This window comes from Motacilla alba, chromosome 2 (assembly GCF_015832195.1).
Source record: "Motacilla alba alba isolate MOTALB_02 chromosome 2, Motacilla_alba_V1.0_pri, whole genome shotgun sequence".
NCBI classification, from domain to species: domain Eukaryota; kingdom Metazoa; phylum Chordata; class Aves; order Passeriformes; family Motacillidae; genus Motacilla; species Motacilla alba.
The window spans coordinates 45,128,016-45,138,602 of record NC_052017.1 but is presented as its reverse complement, the minus strand read 5'-3'; the positions used below and the strand labels follow the sequence as shown (position 1 = coordinate 45,138,602).

General features: G+C 48.5%; 1 protein-coding gene across 6 annotated transcripts in view; it reads left to right on the top strand.

Moving 5' to 3' along the window:
- The first annotated feature begins 72 nt into the window (after positions 1-72).
- Positions 73-10,587, top strand: part of ZDHHC3 (zinc finger DHHC-type palmitoyltransferase 3) — a 37,810-nt gene continuing 27,295 nt past the window's right edge. The window contains exon 1 of one of the 6 annotated variants that reach the window (XM_038127106.1): positions 73-211. The gene's annotated coding sequence lies outside the window, so the exon portion shown is untranslated. Of the gene's footprint in view, positions 212-4,235; positions 4,318-4,918; positions 5,110-10,587 lie in introns of those variants that run through there. The other 5 variants (XM_038127104.1, XM_038127109.1, XM_038127105.1 and 2 more) reach the window with 5 other exon arrangements.

The following is a 10,587-nucleotide window of genomic DNA, read 5'->3' as shown; positions in this document are numbered from 1 at the left end:
AAGCTGCGGCTGTCCGGGGCGGGTGTCCCGCCCGCCCAGCCGGCACCGCCGCCTCACTGCGAGGGCTCCCCTTGCCTGGTGGCAAAGCGGGGGGTGCAGCCGGGAGGCCACCGAAGCCTTTCGCGTGGAGTAGGCGCAGCGCTGTGGACGCGGTACCCACTGGGCACCCCGCATCCCGGAAAACGTCCCGTCCGAGAAGCTGACCCTCGCGGTAAAACCAAAGCTCCCCCTTTCTGCCAAAAGCTCCTCCAGGAGGCTGGGGAAATATCCCGGTGCACAGAAATGGATCGTGTAGTCATAGCTCTCTGCGTTCCCTCATTTTCCTTGCGGAGTTTTTAACCTCAGAAAGGTCCAAGCGAGGTGCGGTGCGCGGGGAAGGCTGGTGCGGGAGCAGGGAAGAAACCAAATGCTTTCCTTAGGAGATTCTCTTGGTCCTGTGCCAGGTGTTGCTGGGAAAGTGGAGTGGAAAATGTGATTAAAAACTTGCACTATATATTAAAACAATAATTAAGGGTTGGGTTTTTTGACAGCTTTAATTGAAAGTTTCATAACAGTCATTAATGTAAGTTTGCTTTTTTGCACAGCTCCTCTGTGATAATTTTCAGAGTATTTTAAAAGATGCTATCTTGACTTCACGCTGATGCTTGCTTGGCTAAAAATGATCTATGGCTCCCAAGGATTACTCAGAACACTGCCAGAGTTTATCCAGCTTTCCACAACTCCTTGTTCAGTCATATGTACAAAGCATTCCTGGCTGTGCCTACTTGAGCAGGTGGCATGATGCAGTGGGAGCAAACTTCAAGAGCAATGGATGGTTTTGGAAGTTTTAGCTTGGTCTGGTCCCATTGGCAGGCTGCTTATCAATCAGCAGTCGGGGGCAGAGCGGATGCATTTTTGGGACTCTTCCCACAGCTTACCTGCATCTGAAAGGAGCCACATTTCTGCACACGAGGGTTATATGGGGATTGCTTACTGCTGGTGGGGAGAGCCAGCAGTGGAGCCTGGCAGAGCTGGGAGCTTGGGTAGCTTGTCCTCCCCACTCACCCTAGGGAGGTGAGCAGGGCCAGGTCTCCTTGCTGGCCCACGGGAGTGCCAGACAAAGGCAGTGCCCATGCCTGAAAGGCCCTGGTTTGTATGTTCTCTCTAAAATAGCATCTGCCAGTGCTGCTGTCCAGCACAGAGTAACCCTTTATTTGACTTGCAGTGTGATACTTGTGTCCTCACATTGCACAGTATGAACCAAACAAGAAGTAAGAGGAAATCAGAAACTCTTTGAAGATGTGAGTGAATTCTTGATCTGAAGCAGTGTTAATGCAGATGCACCCTGTGATTTCCACTGAGAGCATAGGGAGACGACATTCTGGTTCTCATCATACTTCCTGACTCTTCATGGCTTAGCCCGCAGCAGCTAAATTGCCAGGAAAGAGTGATGTGTTAATTTTTTTCCCACTTCTGCCACCCCAGCTTGGAGTCTACCTAAAGTTAGTCAAATTCTTGCATAGTCCAGAGGCTCAGCTAGGAAATCTTGTTCTCATGCAAACAGCAGTTTTTTTAAAGGTGGGAGGAGCCCAGGTTTGGCTCGTTTTTCCTCAGGGAGGCAGAAGGCAACCTCATGCCCTAAAGAGCACTTCTGAGGACATGCAAATTCCAGCACAAGGCAGTAGTGAAGCTTATCATACAAAAAAGGATGCCACTTGTTTCTTGGGTTTGTTTGGGTTAGTATGTTGGGGTTTTTTTTTTAACAAAGGAAAAGCAGTATCTTTTAACTTCATTGTGGTAAATGAATGACGTGTGTTGGCCCATGTCGTGGTTTGACACTGGCTAAACACCAGGCACCCATGAAAGCTGTTTGCTGATCTTCTCTTGCTCTCAGCTGGGCAGAGCAGATGAAAAAAAAAAAAAGGAAGGGCTTATGAGTTGAGATGAGGACTAGGAGAAAACACCCTAAGGGCAAAACAGGTTAAAATTTAAAGGTATTAAGTAAATCTATTAACAGACTAAGAGGAGGATAATGAAAAGTAAAATAATCCTTGAAAACACCATTTTTCCCCCAGACCCTCCCTCTTTCCCACTGACAGCACAATGAGACAGTGTGTGGGGATTTTGGTCAGATTGTCCCTTGAGATTTTTCTTCTGTTTGTTGAGGGAGAGGAGTCTTTCCTCTGCTATGCACTGGGGTCTCTCCCATGGGCAAACAGTCTTTTCGAAACTGCTGTGACATGGGTCACTTGTCCACGGGGTGCAGTCCTCTAAGGGCAGGCTGGTCTAGTTTGGAAGCAAGGGCCTTCTCTCTCTATCTCTGGAAGCAGGGGCCTCTCTCTCCGTTCATGTCTCCCACTGGATCACAGTTTTCCCTGGCATCCACCCGCTCCAGCGTGAGTACTTCTCTCATGGGCTGTGAGTAGATCTCCACATCCCCCATGGATGTGGAGATCTCATGGGCTGGAGGGGGACAGCCTGCTTTACCATAGTCCTCGTCACGGCCTGCAGAGGAATCTCAGCTTTGGTGCTTGGGGCACTTCCTCCCCTTCTTTTTCCACTGACCTGGGTGCCACCATGTTGTTCTCCCTCACATGTCCTCATTTTCTCCTCTTCTCTGACTACAAGAAAAATTGCTGCATTCCACAAGTTCTCTGACTACAAGAAAAATTGCTGCATTCCACAAGTTCCAATTCTTGCAGGATCCTACAGCGCTCAGAGGTTGATCTTGTCTAGGTTCCGTGTCAGGGAGTCGCTCGCCATGTTTTGGCCACCAGCCAGGTGGCCCCACAGCCACCGAGTGGGCAGTGGTGGCCACCACAGTGGCCACCACTACTGAGGTCCTATTGAGGTCCTCTCCTCATGCGGGGCACCAGGAAGGAGAAGCCACCATCACCACTGCCCCTGCCCTTCTGCTCGCAGCACAGTTGGCTAGGGGCGGCCAAGCAGGCAAGGCTCGCTGCGACCGCACCCAGATGGCGATGGCCACGGTGCATCGCCGCGTGTGTGCTGGGATGGCCCCGGTGGTGCTGCCTCGCCACCCCTGGAAAAAACTGCCTGTGTGCTGTTTTGATTTTCTTCTTAAATATGTCATCACAGAGGCATTATCAGCCTCTCCAACTGGGCCAGCAGCATGTTCATCTTCGGAGCCACCAGAGATTGGCTCTGTCAGACATGGTGGAAGCTTCCAGCAGTTTCTTACAGAAGGCACTTTTGGCCTTCCCCCACTACCAAAAAAACAGGCTGTGCCAAATGAACATAGCCCAAATAAAGCCAGCCTGAGGCAACCCCCTGAATTGTGAAGATTTGCACTGCATCATTAATACCTGGGCAAGGCCACAAAGGCTGGAAGCAGTGGCTGGATGTGGACAGTGTTAAGGAAACTCAGCCCTTGCTCCAGCTCTGAACATGCCACCTGCAGTGGAGCACTCTGTCACAGAATCACAGTCACAGAATGGGTACAGTTGGAAAGGACCACAGCGGGTCATCTGGTCCAACCTCCCTGCTCAAGCAGGGCTGTTCTAGAGCACACGGCACAGGATTGTTCTTGAGTATCTCCAGTGAGGCAGACTCTACAACCTCTCTGTACAACTTCTTCCAATGTGTGGTCACCCACACAGTAAAGAAGTTCTTCCTCATGTTCAGGTGGAACTTCCCGTGCATCAGTTTCTGCCACTGCCTCACATCCTAGGAGGCACTGAGAGGAGCCCAGCTCCATCTCTGGCACACCCACACCCCCCTCCTTTTAAACATTTATACACAGTAATGATGTCCCCTCTCAGTAGTCTCTTCTCGAGACTGAACAGGTGCAACCCCGTCAGCTTTTCCTTCTAAGAATGCTACTCCAGCCCCCCAAACATCCTCACTGCTCTGCACTGTTCGGCTCCTCCTTGGGTGCCAACAGATTCTGTCTACCTGCAAACCAAAACTACCCTGAACCCGTCTGGGGCTCAGAAGCGCTCACTGAGGCAGAACCATTTGTTCCCGTGTCAAAACAACAAAGTGTGGGGTTTTTCCTCACAAAACCCGAATTTCCCCCCAAAGCACCCGCACGCCCGGGCCGTTAACGCGCAGTGGGCACAGGCGGTCCGCAGCCCGTCCGTGGGCCGGGGAGCCCTTGGCGGGGCGGGGAAGGGCAGGGCCGGGACGCGCTGCCTCCCGCCGCCGTTCACTTCCTGGTTCCTCCCGGCGGCCGCTCCACCTCCGCGCAAGGGGCGGGCGGGCTGGCGGCGGAAGGGGGGGTGCGGTGCCGTGCCGTGCCGTGCCGTGCCGCTGCCGGCGCGGGGGCGGCGGGGCGCGCCGGACCCGCGGCGGCGGCGGCGGCGGCCACTGGGGTAGGTGGGTGCGACTGACAGCGCGGGGCGGGGGGTGCTGGGGGGCGGGCAGGTGTGTGCGCTGGCGGAGCGGAGCGGGAGCGGGAACTGGGAGCAGAGAGCTGGGAACCGGGAGGGGGTCGCCGGTGGATGCCATCCCGCCGTCGCCTGCGCCGCTGCACCAGCCGCCCGCCGGCCCCGCCGCTGTCCCTGGTGTCCCCGGCCCGCGCGGCCCCTCGGCCGTGCGGGAGCCCGGGGGTGGCGCGGCCGCCCGAGGGCCGCGCGGGGCTCCGCATCCCTCGGCGGGGCCCCCGGGCCGGGGCCCGGCGGCGGGTCGTGTCCCGCAGCGGCGTCCCCAGGAGCTGGGGGCATTGGTCGGGAAACGGGCGGAGGGCTCCCGCTCTCACCTCGCCGCCTTCCAGCGCTGGGCTTTAAATACTGGGAAGCTGAGCACGTTAAATGATAGCGTGCTAAATACGTGGTTTAGGTCTGCTCCGCGGCCTTTCGGAGCAGCGTTGAGTCCCCTCGGCAGGAAATTTAAAGTCGGAGCCTCCAGCGATTTCGTCGGGGTCCTGTGACCTGTCAGTGGATTGCAGTGGTCCTCTAATTTGCTAATGCGTTGCAGCGATGGGACGTGCCCGCCAGCGAGCAGCTGGACAGCGAGTGGAGCTGACCCTGTCGCTTCCGAGGTGGCCCTGGTCACCGGGCGTGTGGCTGTGGCTGTGGCTGTCCATCGGCCAGGTGCGCCCCCGGCATCGGGAGTGATCCGTGGCGAAAGCATGGCGCTGTGCTGTGGCGGGTTTAGTTGAAAAGGATGGTGAGTTTTACGTGGCAGTAGCAAGCGATCCGGACTGGTTTAGAACGGCACCTTCTAAGTGTTACTTGAAGTTGTTCTGTAAGGTAGATTTTTAAGAAGAAGCAAGAGTTCACGATGACTCATTAGAAAACAGTTTTCAAGAAAACAATCAAGAAAACAGGCCTTGGCAGGGAGGGGGAGCAGTCTGGTCCCTGATGGACTCTCCACTTGGTGTGTACCATTGAGGGATGTGGGATGGACAGCAAAGTTCGTTTGATCTCTTTCCTTTGATCCCAATTCAGAAAATATAAACTGTGTTTTTCAGCATGAGAGAGGGCGACAGTGTGCCAGACTCCTGGCACAGCAAAGGTGTGTGTGGAATATCAGATCCGTAGAAAGGAGCCCACATTTGGATGGCTGTTCTGGTACGGTGGAATCACACAGAGGGGAGGGACTGGTGACTTACGGTCAGTGGCTGCATTGGGTGTCTTGTAGTGTACATAGCAAGGCATTAATGAGGACCATGTTTTCCTTTGCTTAATGAAAGCAGCGAATAAGTCTTTTGCGTAGCGTTACAGGCATTTCAGTGATAAGAGTCATCATAAGGGGAGCCACGCCATTCTTACGTCTTTTAAGAACACAGCCCTGCGTGCAGCAAAGATCCGCTCCTTCAAAGGCTATGACTGTCAGCGTAGCTCTTGGTGCTGCCTCACTGATGCAATAGTGTTTGTCACACCAGAGAGACCTGCTGCTGGTAGTAAGTTGTGTCTGACTGAATGTTCATTGAGCGTTAGAAGGTGCGGCCCAGAAACTCTTGTGTGTTTATAGGTTTATGAAAGGGCAGATACCAGGTTTGCCTAAAACCCAAAATATTTGTTGTGACATTTAGGACCTATAGCAATAACATCTGTTGGGTATTCTCATGTATGTTTCTGCTTCCTTTTAATTTTCATTTTAAGTGATGTAGTTACAGACAAGGGTGTCTATTTCAGTTTGAAATTGCTTGTTTAGTTGTAGAAAAAAGTACACAAATGTAATTTAATCCAAATAATGGGAGAAGGTTGCAAGAAGATGAATGCTTAATTCCTCAGCAGATGCAGGTCTGCTATGCCCAAGTAGTTACATGTTTTTTCTGGGCAGTTTCCTTTGCGTCAGCAAAGGGGAGCAGCTGACAGTCTTCAGCAGTATGTGTGTATCCTGGGCAATGTTAGCTCAGCTTTGGTGAATCTCTTTTTCTGACCTAATATGAATTTACTTTTCTCATTGGGTAGATTGCTGTGCACCTCCAGCAGAACAGGAGCTAGCAGTGCTGCATAGTCCATGCAATTTAAACCTGTCTGTTGCATTATTTCAGGAAGACTTGCCCATGGAGCCAGTTTTACTGTGCAGACATTTCCCATACAACTGTAACAGGGCATCTCTCCTGTAGAGGAGATTAGATGGGCACCCACAGTGGTGTCAGTCTGAAAATGGACTGGCTGTAGCTCAGCCAGTCTCTGCAGATGTTAGTTGGCTGAGCTTATGCTTTTCTCTGATCCCTCTGCAGTGTAGACATGACCTTTTTCTTAGGGCGATATTCAGGAATACAGTTTTTTCCCCTTCCTGACAGAAGACAGCAGATAATGTACAATATGACACGACAGAATAGCTTGTTGTCAGTTTTTATTTCCCCCATCCTGTGCTTAGCTGGTTGAAGCAAACTAAATGTGACTGATTGTACCTGGAACATCATATTTAACCTGTGCATGTAACTGATCTGAAGCTTTGGGTTGCGTTCAAGAAAACAAGAGGTTAAAGCTTTCCTAATTGAAGCTGTGTGTTCATGGGTTGTACAGGCAATAAGGAAAGAAGATAGCCCTTGCCTGGAGCTGCAGTGCAGCAAGTCTGCCAGTAACACTTCACACATTGTCCTTTTGAGAGGGAGCCAGCTAGTTTGCAGTGTGTCGGTGCCAAAGACCTCCCCATATGGCAGCAGTTCCTAGTGAGGTGCAAGGTGTTAGAGGCAAGGTGCAGCTAGGTGCTGGCTCACTGCACGGGAGCACTGGTGTGTTAACTCCTGTCGCCTGCTTCTGGCTGTGCCCCCAGCTTGGGGGCTGCTTGGGAGTGCTTCTGGAGACTGGAGCGAGAGATTTGTCTAGGCTTATAGCCCCATACCTCTCTTTGCACCACCGGGTTACAGGGTGACCATACACAACCCATGCTCTTCCAGGAAAAGAGGTAGGAGTGCAAGAGAAGGGGGAAAAACAAGAAAGTGAGGATAGATATGGAAAGGTAAGGAAATGAGAGGGAAGGGTACAGCATCAGAGTTCAGCTAGAAAAATGCTGGGAAACACTATTCCAGGAGCAAGTAAAACAGCAAGTGAAAAAAGGACACAGAAGACTCACTGTTAAGAACCTTTGACAACAGAGGAATGTTGAATGAGAGGAAATGCAAGGCCTTTGTTGATGTTCCTGCTCCTGGGCTGGTGGTGGATGGTGTGTTTGTCATGTTCAGCTGTGAGTTTTACAATAATGCAGAATTGACAGGGGTGACCAATCTTTAGTGTGGTGCAGCATGCAGAAGTTAAAACAAGGGGGCTGAAGCTGAAGCAGTGTGAGTGAGTAAAGGTAGTGTAAAATACTATGCTCTTGAAAAAAAAAAAAGGTAAAAAAAGACATATACAGGCTCAGTGGGAAGGCAGTAGTATCATACTATAGATTACAGAGAGGACTGTAGCAGATGATAAAGGTAGGTAATGTGAGATGCACCTTTTTTCTTTGCAGTGGCCACTTGAATTACAGATGTCCAATACAGCACAGAATAGATAAGGGAGATATTATATATGGTAGCTGGTCTTGCCTTGAACTCTTTGTATTTCAAAAGAAAATTAAGGTTTACAAACAGAAACTATTTTTTATGGCAGCAAAGATCCCTTCTGCTTGCCAGCACTAAAGTGAGCAAAACAAGAAATGCTTAGTTTGCCAACTCAGATGTTCTTTGCTGTGTTTCAAAAGCTTTAACCTACAGCAACTTTGAACCTGCAGGTTTTTCCAGTTCTCTGAAGTAGAAGCATATATTTCTTCTAGTTGTGATTTTAACTTTGCGGGATAGAGGTGATAATTTTTTGGTCCCTGTGTTTTTAATGTGCTATTTTAATGTATGCCCTGTGTACTTTCTGTAGTTGGCTTAGGGATCTGCTTAGGTGTAGTATGTAGATTTGAAATCTAAATGCCTTACAGCCTTTATACCTACATCTTTGCCTACCCATATGTGGCAAGGCAGAATAATAAACTTCAGGCAGGGGAATAAAATCAGAGAGTGAGTGACTTGTTCATGCTTGTGAAGAGGGGGCTGTAGCAAAAGCAGGTGAGAGCCAAATCCTGCGATAGACCATCTTGAGTGAAAACGTATGTCTGGTAGTTAAAGTGCTCTTTCTGCCTTGAAAGATAGTAGTTACAATATTTTTTTTAGACTAGAGGGGTTCTGCCAGCTTCTTATTATGATTAAAACTTTAAAGCTGCAGCTCTTTCCTGCTGTGCAAAGCATACTCCTTATGCCATGAAAGTTGTGTGTTTTTTTAAATTGAAACTAAAAGTAATACCAGTTTTGTAGATTAACCTTGCCCTTTATTTTTTGTCTTTCTTTAAGAAAAAAAAAATTGATACAGGACAAATTGAGAATTTACATTCCCCTAATCTAGCGGCTTGCTGTTTTAGGTCCTGAGTCAGCATGTAAATTGCAAAGCTGTCTGCAAGACCAGGACAGCTTCTCCTGTTTTGTCTCTCATAAGGCTGTGCATTCAGGATAACTGCAATGCTGTGGGAAAGCATGACATCCCCATCTGTTGTTTTCTGTTTCTTGCTGCAGTCTCTCCTGCATGATTGCTCTTTCCTTCCAGTGCTTAACTTTAGATAGGTGGCAATGCAACAAGGATGGTATGTTCAGGATTAATATTTCTCTTTTGACATGGGTTAAGTATCTTGTGTGTATTTGGTCTATTGGGAAACTGTGAGATTGAAGTGACAGAATTTCTCTGTTGCCCTTGCAGCTCTGATAGTTAAAAACTTACTAGTTATTTTGTAATGGTTCATTACTTAATGACAGTTTTATAAAGTACCTTCTATCTCTGATGAAAGACTTATTAAGATCACTGACTTTGTGATCAGACCGAGTTAGATCCAAGTCTGACCTCAGTCTTGGTGCCCTTGTGATTTGTGCCCTGTTTCTACATGTTGCCCCAATTTTGTCACTCATCCATAGTGGTCCAGTGTTTTTGTACCTTGGACAGTAACTACATTGTCTTTGCTCTCCTTTGCTCAGCCTAGCAGCTGACAGGCCTTTTGGTGGGGGTGCAATCACCAGATAACTCAGACTCTTAGGTCAGTCTTTATTGCATTATAATTTATTTATACAATACACGTCCATTAGTTAAACAGAAATGATACAGACATTAACCAGGAAGCTGTTCCCATCCACCCTGAGAGACTGCATACCACAAGCATCAGGATAGGGAAACCCCTGTACCCGTAATTCAGAAAACATGGCCTTATTTTCCTTTCAGTTCTACTAATGGAATTCCTCTGGCACTATTGAAGTTGCTTCTTGTCTACACTGATGTAAATTAGAGGAGGACTGAGGGGTTTGTGCCTTATGTGGCTGCGTCTCTTTTGAGGCGCAGCCTGATCCAAGCCCTCAGGATGGAGTTTCTAGAAATGACAGACATCTTTGAGGTAATTTCCCCCTCCCCTTTCTCTCCTTAGGGAGAAGTTCCCTCTGTGTATTTGCACTCCTATTCAAATGTGTTCTTCAGGAAGGCATGACTTCAATTAAATCTTCCCCTCTAATTAGATGCTTGTAATAAAAATAATGAAAGTATGATTTTAGCATGAGCCATTTTTACTAAGGTTTTGTTCATATGTGACATCTTTGAAGTTAGAAATAAATTTAAAATAGAAAATAGCATCAAAATAGTTGATGTTATAAACAGTTTTGTAAACAATTACTGTAAAGCATTGTAGTGCAGCCACTTACTCCCTTTATGTATAGAAAAATGTTATAAATTGGTTACCATCTGGTTTTACGTGCTCTCTATTTCCCTTTTCAAGGGAGGTAATCCAAGCCTGTGCTTTTACCCTCAGGAAACATAAATTTATTTTAAGCCTTGTAATTTTTTAAAAGATTTCTTTATGCCATTTTTCTTCAGTATGGGAACTGAAAGTGTTGAAATTGCCTGACTTCAGGAGTCAAAGGATTCAGGAGCCTCTTGAGATGTTTGTGAGTCTTTTGCTAAAGGCGGATGCATAGCTGGTAATGTAATATTTAGGCTGTAACTACACTCCTTAATGTAGCCTGAATTTCCAGGAGAAAAGTGAAAAACTATCTGTGGTAGGCACAATCCTGTTCCCTGCCCCTGGGGTGGCTGGAGGAGGGCTGGCAGCGCAGACTTTGCCCTGTGATAATTCGATCTGAGTCATCGGGTGTCCCGTAAGCACAGCGGTAACTTCCCGTGCCCGCTTCTT